The following is an 18,532-nucleotide window of genomic DNA, read 5'->3' on the forward strand; positions in this document are numbered from 1 at the left end:
AAGAAATTTTGAATCATAAAAAATACTGAAGATATTCCTTTTTTTTTTTCTTTTTTTGCTGTTGTGCTTGAAAAATGAAAGTAATGGCTTCAAAATATGTGCACGGAAGAAATGAGGCTTTTGTTCTGACAGCTTGAATATGAAGTTTCAGCATGATGGGGTTTGAAATGGTAAAAGTTAGAATTTGATAAAACAAGCTTTTGGGGGTCCATTCTCTAAAAGATTCCTGCATGAAACATGAATTCAGAAAAAGATCATGAAAATGGAGTGAATGTTTTTAACTGTATGGAACTGGTAAAAAAATAGGAGTGCAAAATGTTCTTTGAGATACCATCATGGCAGGAATTTTGCAGTAGTATTGTCACTGTTGAAATCAACCTATTTGCTGCAGTTCTGTGGTATTTAGGCATAGGGAAACACGGAATTTCAGCCATTCTCTGGCTCAGAAAAGAGAAGTTTTGATTAGTTTCTTGTTTTCTTCAGGTTTCCATTTTTGTACTCTTTCTGCAATTCCCAAACATTATGGCAATACCTGATAAAATGTGAAAGGGTTTTTTTAGGTGGTTTTGGAAGTTTTCCGTGATGTTTAACATCTCTGGGAGGAAATACATTGTCATCAAAAAGCAGAACTGAGAAATACTTTTCCCATATTAGCTGTTATCACGCAGGTCCTGTGTCCCAGAGGTCGGGGCAGAGGACCCGTGGGACTCTGGAAGCAGCCAGAGAAGCAGGTGTGGATTTGCACAACATGAGCAGTTCCTTGGGAAGAGACACTGGCTGAGGAGGGTGTGCATGAGGCTTGAGAATTTAGGGCAGGTATTTCAAGAAGCAGAGCTGTGATGCTCGACAGGAGTGTGGGGCTGGAGGGGGGTGGGGGGCAGCCCTGCTCTGAGCCAGGAAAGCTCACTCTTCTGGCTGGTGCTGATCACTTGGGTGGAACGAAGGTCAGGGGACATCCCTCTCCTCGCCTCAGGTCAAAAAGAAGTTGGAAAGCAAATAAACCTCTCTGGGATGATCCAGTCTGATGGGTTGGGTCCTTCCCAAAGAGGGAAAGAGCCGAGCCTGAATTTCAGGGAGGAGAGGGAAGGGGCTGGAGACGTTGAGGCGATATCCATATTCCCTTCTTCTCAAAGAGCTTAGCAAAACAAAATAGAGAAAGAAAAGCCTCCAGCAGCAGGGAGTGAACGGCTGGAATTTCCTTAATATTAGCTGAGCTTTAGGCAGCAAGACTTAACGTGGAGAATTATTTTTAATTAATAGCTTTTCCCCTACTTTGGAGCTCAGCGGGAGGATCTTCTTTGCATTGCACAAGGAGGGGAGATAGGAGCAGTCCTGGTTTTGTAACTGATAACTATTTCAGGCCAACTGCATTGCCTGGAATAACTTTGTATTCAGAAAAAGAACAAAATGTTACATCAAAAGATACCTCCTTCTGGTTCTTGGATTTAAATTGCCTCTCTCGATAAACCTGCAGCCTGACCAGAAATGAGTTGATGGATTTTTAAGAGTCTCCTGGCCAAATTATTCCCTCTCTCCTTCTCTTCCTCCCTCTCTCTCACCTCTGTATTATCAGCATGGCATTTGGCCCTGGGAGGGGACCTTCCAAGGACGCTGAGCAATCCCAGCTCCTCCGGGGTCCGAGGCTCCAGGGCTTGTGCCGGGTGACGGGGTCCTTTACCCAAACTAGCCCAGATCCAGATGGAAAAAGAGGCAGGAAGGTGTTGTAAATTTGTATTACTTTAACACAGTGGGTTTGTTCAGAGACAGTTTTCAGGCAATAAATGGCTCCTTTGTGTTCCTTCCCTCCCCGTGGTGGCTTTCGGAGCTGTATATGTGCATATCATTTTGCCTGTGTATTAACAAGCAAGGAGGCTCCCTGGCTTCAGGCTCCCTCCTTCTCCTCCCCTCCCTCTCCTCCCCAGCTTACAACACCCTGTGCTCCAGCACACAATTAAAATAAAATTAGCAAAATAAGTACAAGTGCATGGGGGGAGAAACGGAAAAGAATTCTTTTTGCTTCTCTTATTCGAAAGACTGTCAGAGGCTGTAGTGCCTCTTTTTACGAGCGGCTTCCTGGGAGTCGGGACATTTGCTTGTTATACTGTGGCACTGTAAGAGGGTGATCGTCATGGACTATAAAGTAACGGGAAGTCTCACAGCCCCTCCAGCTCTGTAACACAGTAGCTTGCTCACACCTGAGAGAGGGATTTATAGCATTGCCTTGTATTTTTTAACATATTTTGTCTGCTTTTTATTTACAACCTAGCCCAACAGTTCTTACTTTGTCCCCTGTCTCCCTCCCCTCCTATCTTAATTCTGCCCGTTCCTTGTGCTGTGTTGGAGCCCCAGAAGGCTACAAAAAAATGTCACTTCAGGTGGAGGAACAGCAAGGATAAAGGTAGAACTTTGTGGTGAGCACATCCCCCTTCAAGCACTAAGTGCAGGATAAATATCTGCTTTTCTAGGCTGTGGGGAAGGCAAGGAGAGGATGGAGCTGGGAAGGAGAGGAAAGAATAAGAAAAAGAGTGTGTTACTTGTTATCAAACTTGTCAAGCTATTTTCCTTATGAGCTTTTGTTAAAGCCCAGTGTCTTCCTCTTATTTAAATAAGTATAATCTCTGAAGGAGTTTTGAGCTGCAGCTTTTCAAAGCAGTGGGGTGTAGTTCCGTTTTATTAGCTGTCATTGAAGATCTGATGCAGTCGTGTTGGAGGCTGTAAATACCTTGATGCTGTCAAGCCAAAGCAGTTGTGAGCAAGGGTGGGTGTCTGCCACCCCTGGCACTCCTTCAGTCGGTCTTCCAGATGCTGGGGCTCATGAGCAGCATTTCCCAAATTTTGGCCTGGTTTTGGTGACATTCATGGGGTGACCATTCCCTGGTGGGGTTGAAGAGTTAGTAAATGCAGAATTAGTATTTACGAGATGAAGAGAGAAGGTTGTGAATGATGCAGGCATTGCCTCAATAATTAAGCAGCTTTTGGGAGACATTGTCTCTCTGTTAGGATCGAAGCCTGGTCCCCAGATCCCTTCCCTTTGCTCTGACAAAGCAGTATGGCATTGCACTGCTGACCATAGCTCGGCTCTGATATTATCTGCTCCCATTGAAACAACTCCCCCAGAAGCTGCAACAACGAGTTAACCATCTGGGGTCAAGAAGAGGACATTAAATATAATCAGCAGCTCCCTTAATCTTAGGAGGAGAATCCTCATTTGCTTGAACGTGTGTGCTGATCAAAGCATGATAGGAGCTGGGATGCCATACAAGAACAGCTATTTCCCAGGGAGGTTTTTTTTCCTCCTAGTTTTAAGGGCAGAAGGGAAAAGCACCAAGAACTTTGAATCGTTGGAAGTTTTCCTCCTGTGGTTCAACTAATGCAGTGCCTGGAATCAACTGCACCTGACCAGTGCTTATACATGTTAACTATCAGCTAACATAATCTGAAGCCCTAGGAAAATAGGTTGTAGCACAGATGTAAGACACTGAAGGAAGACAGTAATTTTTTCCTGTAGATGGGAAATGCATATGTTGCCTCACTCACTTGTCATTACTGAAACTATAGGTAGGGACAAAAATAGAAACTACTGACAGCTTGATTTCTTCATGCTGGCACTGAGCTACAGCAGAGCTCTACAAGACCCTATAAATATGCAAGCGAAGGGAAATCCTACACAAGTACTATCATACTGCTATAGGACTGAATAGAATTAGCTTTATTGCAACCAAACAGTATGGACAGAGTCTGCTTTTCAGAGCTCCCCTATCTCACGAACAATGTAAAATGTGAACCAAAGGCAGCTAATCTGGCCTGTTTGCTGGGAACAGTTCCAAAATATATTGTTGGAAATGACTAGAAAAAGCTTTGCACTGCACAGCCCTTATGGTGCAGCCCTTTCTTCCTTTTAAAGTGAAATGTCCTTACAGAAATAAAACGTTTAAAAAAAAAAAAAAAAAAAAGGGAAAGGATTCACTGTGGTTTAAAGCACTTATTAAAATTTGTGGAGGATGCAGTGTGCATTGAAAATGCTCCCCCTCCCCCCAAACCTAAACCAACAAAAACAAGCCAAACCCCATGAATAGCTCTTCCCAGCTTCCTGCACATTGAATATGTATGTTAAAGGACAAGGAGCCAAGAGTCGCTCTGGTTTTTTTTTTTTGCTTTGCTTGGAATAATTTTTTTTTTTTGCTATGAAAATATTTCATATTTCATTTCCATCTTGCTATTTTTTGCTACGTGAAAGTCGGGGGCCGTGCCAAGGCGAGCTGGCCATCGCGGAGGTTTCCGCGCTGGTTCGCGGTGGTGCGCAGAGCAAACGATGCACCCTGCACCCACCAGCAGGTTCAAAAGGTTTGCACGGCAAGAGGTGGAAAAAAACTGCTGCTGATGGGGCCGTGAGTGGAGCAGGTAGGGGTGAAACAAGAATCAAGCAGAACTCAAGGAAAAGGGACCCCCAAAATTGGAAAGTGCTCATTAGGTGTGAAATCCCGGAACTTCTCGTCGCTATTCTTTCGTATTGTTCTCAACAGAAGATATTATTTGTGCCATCTCGTGAGCCCTGCCAAGTGTGTCTCCCCTCAAGAGGACTCCGTAATCCTCTTACTTTCATTCACATCTCAAAAGCGGCTGCATCTCCCTCATTTTTATAAGCTGCTCTTGTAAGTTTGCTCCATGATTTAGCTGCTCTCACTTCTTTTTTCCGGAGGTGGCAGCTGATCGTGAGCTCTTTCTTCCTCATTAGAACTGGGCAGTGTGTACAACTACAGAGTAAACACTTCGATCTTCCTCCTGGTTCAAGTGAAAACCTTGACCCCCATGCCAGCAGAAGTGAAATGTTTCCAAAACACACAGGCAACTGTAGAAGTGACTGTGTTTAAATCTCTCCAATTTAAACACAGTTCTCCAGGAAACCATGACCAGGAGAATATGACTAGTCCCTGATGAGAGGTTTAACTCAGTAATAATTTTTTGGCCGACTTGTACATTGTTGTTTTATTGTCTGTACCATGGAGCACTTATCTCTTAATATGTCTGATAATAAAAATCCCACAGAAGTTTGAATTAGAGTAGGGCTCAAGGATCAGGCTTAGCTGTGATCTGAGGTCATTGACTCTCATATCAAATCATGTCACCTTCATTAATAACTGAACCACTGACTCTGAAACTCAAGTAGCTTTCCTATGATTTCCAAAATCTGGAGTTTTTGTCCTGTCAACTACAAACTCTTAAGAGGCAGTGAGATTCCTGCTGGCTGGTGCTGTCCTCCTCCCTGCTTCTCAGGTTTTCTGCTCTAATCTGGTTCTTGGTTTTTTCCATATTGGTCCCCCAAACTGTGTTGTGTCATGGGTGCTGTACAACCACCATGGGGTGAGGCCGGGCCAGGGTGAACACCACACAGGCTCCTGCCCACCCTGGGTGTGGGGTGCACAAGGAACTTTAAAAGGCACAAAGGCAGCATCACCCCTCTCTCTTTTGGTTTGTTTTTCTTGTTGTCTTTGTCTTTTTTTTTTTTAAAGAAGTGATCTTTTCTTCTTTTTTAGAGAGCTGACCTTTCTAAATTCATCTGATTGCTGTCAGTATTCACAGCAAGGGGAACAGAGATGGACCTGTTATTTTATAGTCCTGTCCCACACACTGGGCTTGCCTTCATCTCTCCCCCAAAATCTCTCAAGAGTTGCTGGAAATGAAGAGATCAGTGGTTTAATTTTCTGTTGTCTTGCCAAGTTAGAATGGGATTAAATGCTCTCAAGGTCTCTGGACTATCACTTTACCCAAAACATCCATCCCAAGCATTCAAAGAGGCATAGAGACTCTGCATAGCTATTTATTTTAAATGCCTGATTAAAATTTCATGAAAACAGGAAGTCAGGGGAAAAGAATAGATTGCGAGAACGATGAAATCCAGGGCTTTGTCATTTTTAGCTCAACAACACACAACAATGAAGGAAAAAACCCCAACACCCAGCACGTTCAGTTGTAACTGAGGGATATTTTCACAATCATACTGAGGCCACTAATAGCATGTTTTGTCATTGGCAGAGGAGTTCATGAACTGAGAATGAAACTGATTTTTTTGCTTAACTTATTACACAATTTTGATTCTGTTTGTAAATTGTCACCTTAAGGTAACCTAAAACTGCTGTACTTAAATCCTGCAAACATTAAGATTTTTTTTTTTGGATACTCCATTGTTTTTTCCTATCTCAGCAACAATAAGTATTGTAATACTACATACTTAACCGTGCTGCAGCTCTTCTGTCCTGGAATCTTTCTGGTTTTCCATTCTTAGGCATATCTAATCATCCAAATAAATGACAGGGGCAGAGACAAAAGACTGATTTTTCTGAATATTAGTCACATGCAAAGGACCTTCATGGTTTATCTGTCTTCTAAAGATAGGGGGTTCTTTTGTGTATGTAGCTTCTGTCCTTGTTTTATGAGGAAATATCCTCTTTGCTAAAAACATATGAATCAGAAGCAACGTTTAGCCAGGCTGCAATACGAAAGGATTTAGAGTCTGTTTAAGTCTTTGTGCCTTTTTAGACTGTGGGAAGCAGGACCCCCATTAACAGACTGCAAATGCCCCTCAGCCATTTTCCAGTGCCGCTGTCACCTTGACTACCCGTAGGTAGTCGTGGGGCACTTAGGAACCATCAGTGTCCCAATCTGTTCTCCTGTACCGATCCCATCAAAAATAGATGGATGTTAAAATTCCGTATCAGCCTCTTGCTGCAAAGACAGCATATGTAGGGTTCTCAGCTAGGGCATCCGGTGGCTCTGGGTATGGTATAATTATGATAGTTTAATGACAAAATAAGTTTTCACTTGCCAGTGTCAAATTAATCCTGTCAGTATATACGTCACTGCAAGTGCATTGCTCAGCGTACCCTTACAATATGCATAATACCATGTCTCCTTGCTTCTGCTTCTCATCATGTGGTCCTCTTGGTGCAGATGCTGTTCAGCCACTTAAAGAGCTGTAACACTACCAGGGGAAAGAAGAAAAAAAAAACCCCAGTATGTTATACTGGCACGAATATAATGAGCCTAAAACCTTGGAAGTCTTCCTTTGTACATCATTCTTGCTGCAAACAGTCACAGCTTTGTGGACTCCTCTATTATTTCAGCTGTAAAAATCATATTGAAATTTGATGGGAATTATTTCTAGAGGTAGTTAATTGGCTGCCTAGGTGTATATGTGAGGAGAGGTAGCAGGGAGCCCATAAATGACCTTTTCCCTTGTTAGATTGGTCCCCGGCCAGCTGGACGTTTGGTATCCTAAGGTGAAGAGTTTTTTAAATTACGGTTTCACGGCTTTGCCACTTTTTACAAGATCGCGAGTTCCCCGTGTTAATTCACCGTATCGAAAGGAGGGGAAAAAAGTCAGCTGCTGCAGAATGTCCCTTATGCTTTAAGAAAGCACAGCACTAATTGCTGGGAGGCTTTTGCAAAGCAAAATACCGTGCGGCTCGGCCCACGCCTGCACACTCCAGTCGTCCCCGCTCCGTGCCAACATGTCACAGGTGCACACCACAAGGGACAATGCAGCAAATGTAATTGGGAGGCAGGTGGCAATAGCTTGGACTCCGTAACACATTCATCCCAAGGTGCACTTGTGCATCTGTTAGAAGTAATTTTTTTTTTTAATTTTTTTTTTTTTTTTTTTTAAATTCGGTTGGTTTAAGAGAGATTTGAGCCGTAGGAAAATATTTCCCATCTCCTAAATAATGACAGGGAGAAAGTTTCTAGAGGTTCTCGGAGACCACAAATGACGTGGGGTGGAGGCTGCTGAGCTCAGGGAAAAAGAGAGGGGTTGTCGGTTTACATTGAAATGGGTCAAGTGTTTTTAAGACACTTGAGAGGGCTTTTTCCTCCTTTGCTATTGCTGTAATATCAGCACAAACTTTTCCTTTTCAGAAATCAGCCTTTTGTAACCACACTAGTACTGGTCTGGTCAGGCTGGTCACTCTCCTGTGCTCAACCTGCATCTTTCCAAGAGCCAGAGCCTCAGGACCTCTTGTTATGGGAACCTTTGTATTTCTGCTCTAAGTCATAACAAAGGGTGTTTATTCCTTCTCTAAAACACGGAAAGGACCTCATCTTATAGGAAACCTGAAAGCAAACCTTGCAGAACCGAACTGCAGCAATCTCTGGGGTGGAGTATAGCAGCTATAGCTCAGTGTACAGAATGCCTCTATAGGAGAGGGCGGCTGGTGCCAATTCCAGGGAAAACTATGGGGAGTGGGATTCAAATGAGCACAGATGCAAAGTTGCTGATGGACAAAAACAGACAGCATGGTACTGCAAAAATGAACTTAGGCTTTAGTAGCCTTTGGTGGACAAAATATTGCTTTTATATGAAGGCTACGTAGTCAAGACAAACAACATAAAAAATATATCACATGTTTTGAGTACCAAATGCTTCGTAATGCCTAGGAGAGGATTTCCCCTGTTTTTCTGTTTCAGTTCCTAACTCCACTGCTCAACTCTCCTTTCAATCTGGAGTTGGGTCCGGCTGTAAATCCACAGCTCTTTGGGATGATTTGTATGTGAAGCTGCTGGGAGGGTCCCTTTGCTCCTTTCCCAAGGTCTGCTCCAGCCTCTCCCGGCGGTTTGCAGACTTTGTCCTCCTGCTGCATCTCCGAGCCGCTCTTGGCTGGCGGCACAGCCGGGTCAACTGAGAGTGTGGGGTTTCCATAACCTGCGGCAAGTGTTTCCCGCCTCCCAGAAGAGTGCCTTGCTGGAAAACAATTTGCAGAAGACAGGAGCAGAGATCTGGTTTCATTTTTGGTGCAGCTACTACAGTTTCTAGCTGTGAACCCTTATCAGTGGAGTCCTTGCAGAACTGCTCATCAGCAGAGATCCTGCGGGAGGACGCGGCGTTATTGCTTCGTCCCATGTGGCTTTTTTTATCAGTGCTGTTCTGGCTCCTAAACCTTCTGGAGACGCTGTAATTGGGTACTTTGGATGGCTTGGCTTTTTTTATAGCACAGGTTTAGTTTTTAGACTTGGCTTTGGAAATAAAATAAAAGTAAAATAAAGTAAAATAAAGTAAAATAAAGGAAAGTAAAGTAAAATAAAGTAAAGTAAAAGAAACTATAAGAAACTAAAGTAAAATAAAATAAAATAAAATAAAATTAAATTAAATTGAATTAAATTAAATTAAAAAAAAGGAAGCATCAGTAGTTAGAGGAAAAGAAATGAAATTCCTAATAAAAAAAATTCTACTTTTATTTCTTGGAGTGATCTAGGACGTCTGATGGAGATTGACGCTCTTGAGTTACATGAATGTTTTGAATGTGTAAAGAATCCTTTATAAATTCAGCTTGGTTTGCTGTGATACACTTTCCAAAATAGGATACTGCAGAGCAGATTGTGAAATGATGATTTACATGACTTGAGGATTTTGCTCCTTGTGTTTAAACACAATAGCACTTCCTTTGGTTGCCTTTAGAGTGCATTTTAAAAAAAAGTATTTAAATGTATGTATAAATGTATTTAAAATGCAGGTTATTCCCACAAGAATAAAGATAGTAGGCAAAAAGTGCATTATTGAATGCTGTGTGAAGTACAGCTGAGCATCTCTAGAACTGCAACATTCTGAAGGTGGAAATAAAAGTTAAAATTCCAGCTAAGAAAAATATTCACTATACCATTTTTTTTCTGGCAAGAAAGTGAAAACGTGGAGTTTTGTTGGCTCGTTCTCCCTTTTGCAAAGGATTTAGTGCTGAGCTTTTACCTCGCTACATGATATACTGCAGTGAAATGCACAGAAATTCGGGATTAGATATGAGTTGTAACATCGAGTAAATTTTATGTTGAGAAATTTAGAGCGTGCCAAGCAGATAGCTCCTCGGACAAAAGACTAACATGAATAGGTTAGAGAATTATTAGCCTCTAATAATAGATGATATACTATATATCAAGTAATGACTACTTACTATCCTGCATTTATCTGTTACACGATGTCCTTTTTAATTACCTACCCTTGCTGCCACGGAGGCCGGCAGCTGGTGCAAGAAACACTGCAAAGCTCATGCCTTCTTCCCTCATAAAATGGAAATATCCTCCCAGTCTGTGCCCTTCTAGTTGTTAGACATGGGTTTCCCAGGAAAAAAAAAAAAGGCATCCAAAACATGTCTCTTTGGGGAAAGCAGTTTTTAAGGAAGGTTGTCTTACTAAAATCTTTTTTCAACATAGTTCCATCCAGTGGAGAGCAAAACTCCACTGACTGTGGCTCTTCCCTTCAGATTTTAATTCCTTCTGCTGCTTGTCTAGGTGAGGAACGGATAAAAATAGATTGTTAGATGAGGCTGTTACTTTTAATTATATTCATAATGAGCATCCACCATCCTTAATTCAATAGTGCAGTATAACAGGGGGAGAGCAGGGTTTTTTAACCTCATTTCCTAAGGAAATGAGGCATATAGCATCCCACCACCCACCCACCCAGACCCAGTCCTCTCCCAACAACGTGTGAATGCCTTGCAAGTGGGCTTGAAAGGGGAAAGACATCTCCAACTTTACAATTCCTCATGAAAATTGAGGCAAGTGCAAGAAAAAGCTCCCTGTTGGTGTCTGTGCCACGCGGGTAAGTTCAGGGGGACCAAAGGAGCTGGGCATCGAGTTTGCTGCTGGGGCTGAGCTTTGGGATGGGCAGCACAGGGCAAAACCAGAGGAAATCACTTCTGCTCACAAATTGTTTCCTGGTAGAAGCATTAATTCTGGGAGCCTCATTTTGCACTAATTCTCCCCAGTGTACTGTCAGTGCAGGCAGCCTCCTGGTTTTGGTGAAATCAGGGCAGAGTGAGGAGCTGGATTGCTTTCTGGGAGCAGGACAAAGCTCAGCTGAAAGTTGGCTGCTGTGCTTTTGGACCTGCAGTGTTGCAGGGGACTTTTCCCCTGCTGTGCCCCCAAAAGATCAGTTCTCCCCCCCTGCCTCCCTACCTCCATCCACTCCCACACCAACTGCTCTTGGAGCTGGCAGCGCATTAATAAAAAAATGTAAGTTTTATGGGACAAAGTAAATAAGGCAATTCATATATCATTCCTAAGACACACAGAAAGGAGGCAGAGAAAAATAACCATCCAATATTTTATATGAGGATATTTCCATGAGTCAGCTCATTTTCAGGTTTCTGGGCTTCCAGCTGCAAGCTCTGCTGTGTTGGCTTATCTTCTACTTGAGGCCTGGCATGTGCCAGAAGTAGCTTATAATTGGCTGTGTTTCCCCTTTGTAAATGGTAATAATAGAGCCTTTATCAGCAGAGAATGGCTAAAAATTTGGATGTCTTTAATTTCATCACAACTCGTAGTTTTTTTCAGGCCTAATATAACACAAATAGATCTCGGAGCTCCTTGTTCTGGTTGCAGGGCTGACAGCAGAGGGGTTGATTTTTGTAGGTGGGATATTGAACTGACCTTCAAATGTTCCCTGAGCAGTGGCCATAGAGCTGAATTTATCCTTTAACCCTTAGGGCAGGGGTTTCATTAACCCCTTGGCTTATGGAAAGTCACAGTTGTTGCGGCTCAGCTTGGCTGAGAGAGGCTGATGCATTTCTTGTGACAGCCCTGGTGTTTATTGCAGGGCAAAAAATGCAAGGTATTTTCAATGTATTTTAATTCATTTGAGGTTTTCAATGAACTCACCTCAGCCTTCTACACTCCTCCTGAGATTGCTTCCTGTGGATTTCAAAAAGACTAAATTTAACTGGGAAAAAAACCAAACAGTAGCTCATTCAATATGTTTTCTAAAGACAACTATGCAAGCTTAATAGAGAATGGATTTTAAATTTGTACATGGCAGAAGAATTTGGTTGATCACAGGCATAGGAAGGATATTGCAAGATTTATTTGGCCAATCACAATTTGAATTTTGAATAAATTCTGTCAAACTGTTAAAAAAAAAAAAGTATGGAAATACATCACTTGACGCATTCAAATCACAAATATGTTTGAGAGGAACTGCAATCTGCTCAGAGCTGTCCTGCGAATAGAAAATATTTCACATGTGTTTAATATATTCTTTCTGGGGAATTAATTGTCCACCAGCACTGACAAGCATGGGGGATGGAGGAGTGGAATGGGAGCGATTTGCAGTTCTTAGTGGGAATTAGTGGCATGACTATATTATAACAATCATAATTAAGCTTTGTACTTGAACAGTGCCTTTCCTTGGGGAATTTCAAGGCACTCTGTCAAATTTATGGGGAAATCCCGGGGAAATAAGTGATTTCCCTGCAGATCTGCAAAAATTCAGTGGCGAAGCTGCGAGCAGAGCCCAGGTCTCCAGGCTCCTGGACACTGGCTCAGGCTCACAGCAGTGAACTGCTGCAGCCCAGTCAGGTGTCAGGGGCTCTGAGCTCGTTGGTGCTGGGGAGCAGAGCCCTGGGGGTGCAGGTGGGTGCTGGGAGCAGTGGGGGGGTCTCCCCTTCTCGTGGGGCTGCTCAGGGGAACAGGGACGTGGGCTGGGGGAGGTGGGAAGGTGATAGCAGGAACAGGCCGTGTACACCAAGCAGCCCTTTCAGCTGCACCCTGAGCCTAGCTGAGCTGAAAATAGCAGTGGGAAGATGCACTGCAAGCTTGGGGAAATCCTCACTCCTCCATGCCTCAGTTTACTCATCTCAATAGCTAATATGGGGCTGGAGGTGGTGGATTTTCAGTGGCAAAATAAAATGAAAAATCAGAGAATCTTATGTGGTGCTTTCAGCATCGTTTGAAGTTTTTCATCAAGTCTGAAGTCTTTACCGGAAAAATATGCTCTATTTTATCTCATAATTCAGGGTTTGTGCAAGAAATACACAGGGAAATTATTTATGTGTCATGAAGAAGGCACTGATGAGATGATCACAGGGGTCTGTTCTGTTTAAAATCCCTAAGGTTAAAAATCTGTACAACTTAATGTTCCTAATGTGCTTTGAGACTTTCAGAGGCAAGGTCCCTTTGGACTCAGTAGGATGAATTCGCCTCCTCGAGGAAGTTGGTTTGAATTGTGTGCGTAGGACAAGGAATATATTACATTATGGGTTTGTTTGCTCCCTTGGCTGGTTTCACCAGTTTGTGCAGCCTGGTGAAAACCCCAAAAAATCCACTTGACTCCATAGACAGAGCAGAACCAACAGTCAGTTTTTCATCTAAGTACCTGCAAAGGATGAGAAAGTGTTTAAAACACAACTAGACTTACGTTATTGAGAATGTTTAAAATAAGCAGTAAAACCTTAAACATTGATTTGGGGTTCTATCTGAAGCCATAGAGAGGTTTAAAAATAGTGGTTAGATGCTGAAAAGCACAGCTCCAGTGAAAACCCCCATATTTGCACTGGATAAATCCTCTCCCTCCTGGGAGCAGGCTGAGCGTGGAGGGGAACAGAGTTACCAGCCTCTGTTGTCAGGTCCAGATTGTGCATTTGGCTTGGTGATGGGCAAAAGGATGGTTCTGGGTCTCTGTGAAGGAGCCTGTCAAGAAGTAATGGGCAGTGGCCCTCTGGGTGGGAGCACGTGGTGTTTTAGAGGGAGCTGTGGTGTTGTTGCCATGCAGAGAAATCCCTCCCCTCTGCCCTGGGGCCAGGGGTCCTGGCAGGGGTGTCACGAGGGGCGTCGCTCTCCTGCAGCACTGTTGGCACCTCCACAAGCCTCGGGTCAGAGGACCAAGGGTATCCCACCAGAACTGGGACAGTTGGCAATCCTCGTTCTTGTGCAGACTGTGTGAAATGCACACCATTCCCCAGAGCTTACAGGCACAGTTACAAATGAAGCAAAGATGGCAGGAATGACATTCCCTTGCTAATTATAGTGTGGTCCCATCTGTATATTTGGTGTTATGTCACCAACTCCAGCCTGCTTTTTTCTAGCAGGGAAATACTGCTGTAGGTCGAAGCGCAGCACAAAAGGCTCCAAACCTCTAGTAATGTTATATTTACTGGTTTAACTGGGGTGAAACTCTATTTTTAAGGGCTGTTGGTTGGAAATCTGAGAGTGTGTTGGCTAAGGTGCTTTTTGGGTAACTCAACAGTCCGTATTTAAAAAGCATTTGGGTGTGGATAAACATACCAGAGTAGAGTGGCTGCACATTTCATTGAACCCCACTGGCTCCACCAGCACCTTGTGCATGGCAGTGAAGCTGTGAGCTTGGATCCATTCATCCTGCAGGGAGAAAGTGGGAGAGCAGCCATCTCTCTGGCCATCAATGCTCCTTTAGTTTGGAGACTTTTTGGTGTAGTGGATAGTCCGTGAAGAGTTTGGGCGTCACCATCCAGCAATTCCTCCAGAAAGATATGAGGACAGAAACCACCCCTCTGGATCACCCCATGGGGTGTTTCCATTCAATCCTCTCAAGGATCTTGTGTGTCCTCCTTGGGACCCAGATACAGTCCTGAGGTCCACACAATTGTTTCTTCTGGTGGAGTTTCCTGACTGCTGCTTAAAAAACCTTAAATTTGCTCATGTAAGATGCCATTTGTCTCTCTGGAGGAGCCCATGGGGTGCTTCATTCTTGCACGTAGTACTTGTGAGCAGTATTGGTGAGCCTCATGCTGAATCATATAGGACTGAGATTTTTAATTAGGGTAGAGATGGGAGCCTCTGAATCTCATGTGATTAGAGAGTTCTCATAACTTTTACATTTATTATATAGTCCAATTAGCATATTTCTTACTTTAATGTCTCTATTGCCCTGTTCAGTGTTGAAAATCCAAAAATAAGAGCAATTTGCTAAAACTTGAAAGCCATGAAGTGAAAAAAGTCCAGAAACAGAAGTAAAAATGGGTGTTCCTAATTTAACTTGCTGTTTTGGCTAAAAACAATGAATGAAACATAGGCAAAACAAGGAAACACCATAAATAATCACAAGGAAACCAAAATTTGAAAACCATCCACATCACTACTTGTAACAGAGGTAAAAGGACTTAAAAAAAGAGTTATGTAAGGTTTTAAGCCATCCCAAATGCAGGCTTGTGTGAGGAGGTGCAGAAGCACCGTGCAAAGATGCATCTCTCAGGGTTTGCACCCAGACCTGTCCCCTGAGCTTAGAGCCCCTCTCTGTCCAGAGGTGTTGATGAATCCCAAGGGTGCTCGGTGGAGCTCATGTGCAGGAGGGGAAGCAGTCATCAAACAGCTTTAGGTGTGAGGAGCTGACACACGAAGGCCGCCGTGTCTCTGAAAGTCAAGGAGAATTTGTACCAGCAGAAATAGGCTCTGGTTTCTTGTTATGCAGGAAGCCGTTGGTGGAGCAGGAATTTAACAAGTTCACAACTTAACAAGTCCCAGCCTAGTGTCTGGACTACCAGAATAGATTTTTTTCTCAAATACCCCCAATCGCTCAATGCTTTTGTCAAATTTTTGTCTCTCTGCACCCAGTGTCAGCCTCAGCTTAACAATGAAGGTAGTCCCAGAAAACTTCTCACAGATAAGCAACCTATGCTCCCTGTTATGAAAGCAACCTCCTACTGTCTTGTATGTTAATTCTGTTCTTGTGGGACGCTGTAGAGGTTGAATCTTCTCTGCCTGGCACGGTGATTTTCATTGCTTTCATTTTTTAGGAACTTCAAGTCTCTCAAAGGCTTAGTGTCAGCTATAAAGGCTCCACCTCTTTCTTGGCCCTGTAACCCATGAGCAGTTCAGCTGAGGCTAGGGGATTTGCGTATAATGATTTGGGAAAGTTGTGAGTATAAATAGTAAGGAATTTGAGATGTTTTTCCCCTCTGTAATTCAACACTCAATGGCTTCCCCTTCCACCCTGCACATAAGGTGCTGTACCAAAACGATGGAAAGAATTTGTGGAGCTTCAGATTAAGGAAGTTCATAAGCTAGCAGGCTTTTCTCTTGCTTGCTCTTTTTAAAAATCTGATAATATCATCTCCTCTGGGGAATAGCAGGGCCGGAGGACCTCACAGATTTTCACCAGATCCTCTCACCAGGAGCATTTGCCCCAGGGCAGAGGTGGTTGGGGCAGCCCTCTGATCTCCTCTTATGCACAGTGTGGAAAGGGCAGGAACCTGGAATAAGTGTTCAGCCTGGGCTCTTTCTTTTCTTTTTCCTCCTTTCTCTTTCTGATAACAGTTATTGCTGAGAGAACATGTTTGACCTGCTCTAAGCTCCAGCCTCAGCCTTCTTTTGCCTTCCTCATCTCATGGGTGTACGAGGGCATGGCATTGGGTTGCAGCACACAGAATAACTGAATCATTTAGGTTGGAAAAGTCCTCTAAGATCATTGAGTCCAACCAGCTCAGATGACCAGGGTCATCTTGGCCCCAGCTCTGTGATGATGTGCCCATCAGCCTGGAGTCAAGCCCCAGGACAGACATTTCTGAGCTCAGAGGTTGCCATTGCATCTGGCAGTGCTTGGAGCTGGGGTACCCCTGGCCCAGGCATCTCTGTAGTGACAGGTTTGCTTTTAAGTGCCCCTCAGGTTCTTTTCATCTCCATAGTTATCTTTGTCCTAATTTCTCCCGTGCTTTAAACCCTGCACAGAGAATGCAATGTAAACCCTAAAACACTGTCACTTACTCTAATAGAAACCTCAGCAGTACTGGTGCAAATTCTCTTTAATCCTTGTGATTCCAGCCCAGAGATGGGTCTCAGCTCTGTACCTCATCCCCAAGGCCTGACTGAAACCCTCTTGTGCAGCTCTGCAGTTGCACTGACTCGGGCACAGATGATGGATGATCACAGGGTACCCTCGTGTACATTCATTGCCAGGAGCTTGATGTATGGTTTAATTTTTGAATCTTGACTTCATTTTGCACCATGGTATTTGATTATTCAGATTTAAAAATCAGGCCCCAGCAATATTGTTTAAAGAACCCTCAGTGCTTTCGGTAAAAACCTGAGTAAGTATTTGTTATATTTAGAGGCAATTCTGCTTATTGTCTCTTCATACCATAAGCTTTTCACTGACCTAGATTTTGCTATTCCATTTTCCATTTGCTGTCCCACAGTACATTTGCATGGAAAGAAAGCTTTTTGTCTTTTTAGTGTTCTCTTGCACTTGCTATTTCATCCACCAGCCAAAATCACACTTGCTGGCCTGTGATGGTGTGAAGAGCTTCACCGGAAACGATCGTATGGCTGAGGATCCTGGTTTCAAACTACAAGTTAAAAGCTATTGCAGCTTTTACTTAGTAGAATCCTTGGGCTGAAGAGTGCTGGAGGACCAGCCAGCAACTGAAGAGCATGCAAAGAGGAGAGGTTTGCATGTTTTCCAGCAGTAGAAATTTATAGAAAGAAAACCAAAGTGGACAGAGTCAGAAACTGTCCTCCTTTCAGTGGAAGGGAGTAGTCCTCTGCCTGGATGTATGTTATAGCAATAGCTGAAGACACAAAACTACATCTTGGTTTTAATTCTGCTTTCAGTTTTAACATGTCATTAAAGAGATACCTGTATTGACAGGAAGAGTTGTAATGCTTTTGGGGAGTTGTTATTATCGTATTACACGATGATGGTGTTTATTGCGGTGGTGCCTCAGGGCCGAATTTGCAAACGCTGCGGATGGATTACATGGGTATTATGCTGTGCATAAACATTTTGCTGCATGTTCCTGTTGAAATCCTGTGAACTGGACGATGTAAACAAATTAACATTATCAGGGAAAACCTGTTTTTTAAGTCAACTTTCCCTGCAGACTACACTCGGCCAAAGGATACTCTCACATCTCCTGCATCTCAGCCATGTTCAAAAACGTTTTTACTAGCACATGTTAACCAAAACCTCTTCCTTTTTGGGGAAAAAAAAAAAGAAAAAAAAAAGAAAAAGCATGTATGTTTAAAAATGCATTTGATCCAGCTAGCTAGTATATTTTTAAACACGACTGTGTTATGTTTAACAGTGTGTTAGCATATGTCAATTAACTTGTTTCCTCAGAGTGCTGACAGAAGTGCCCCCGCTGCTGCCGGCCCTGAGGGGCCACGGGCTCAGCCGAGTCAGCAGAAGGGAGCTTGTGCCCACACTTCCAGCCCGCCAAAATTTGGCACCAGCTGCTCAGGGGCAGTATTAGGGTGCTGGACATGGGCACAGTGGATTTGAAGACATGCCTCCTTCTGCTGGCTGTGCTCTGTGGGTAACCCCCCTGTGGTTGGGGGGCACACCAGGGCTCGTCTGTCAGCACCCCAAGTGATGTCTCCTCTGAGTACACACGTGAGCTGAGACACTTTCAGTGCACACAACGCCCTTCCAGACAGAATAAATAGAGACTTTTTCTCACACTGTCAGGAGATCACACTCCTTCCCTGTGCCAGATAGAGATGAGATGGAGGAGAAAAGATACACGTGCACATAGCTCCTAAATTGCCCCTGTGCCCAGATCAGGTGAAGAGGATGGCTGTGCATGTCTGGGGTGCTTTGTGTGTGCCAAGTCATGTCCATGGGCACGCAGGCTGCTCACCTCCCCACTGCTCTAGACCACACTGGCCAGTGCAGAGGGAACACTTTAATCCATTGTAGGAAACAGCAGAGAGCTTTTTGTCCGGAGGCTGGCATATGCTGCTGGATAAACCCCTGTGAGTGTGTGAACTAATCAATCTTTTCCTGGCAGGACCTTCTGCA

The 18,532-nt window shown here is 43.6% G+C and overlaps 1 protein-coding gene across 4 annotated transcripts in view; it reads left to right on the forward strand.

Moving 5' to 3' along the window:
* Window positions 1-18,532, forward strand: part of MAF (MAF bZIP transcription factor) — a 186,831-nt gene that overhangs the window by 33,161 nt on the left and 135,138 nt on the right. The window contains exon 3 of one of the 4 annotated variants that reach the window (XM_051801793.1): window positions 5,535-5,549. The exons of the other annotated variants lie outside the window; for them this stretch is intronic. The gene's annotated coding sequence lies outside the window, so the exon portion shown is untranslated. Of the gene's footprint in view, window positions 1-5,534; window positions 5,550-18,532 lie in introns of those variants that run through there. 4 annotated transcript variants of the gene reach the window in all.

Source organism: Manacus candei, unplaced genomic scaffold, assembly GCF_025592945.1.
Source record: "Manacus candei isolate 608988 ecotype Guabito, Panama unplaced genomic scaffold, ASM2559294v1 h1tg000053l, whole genome shotgun sequence".
Lineage (NCBI taxonomy): Eukaryota > Metazoa > Chordata > Aves > Passeriformes > Pipridae > Manacus > Manacus candei.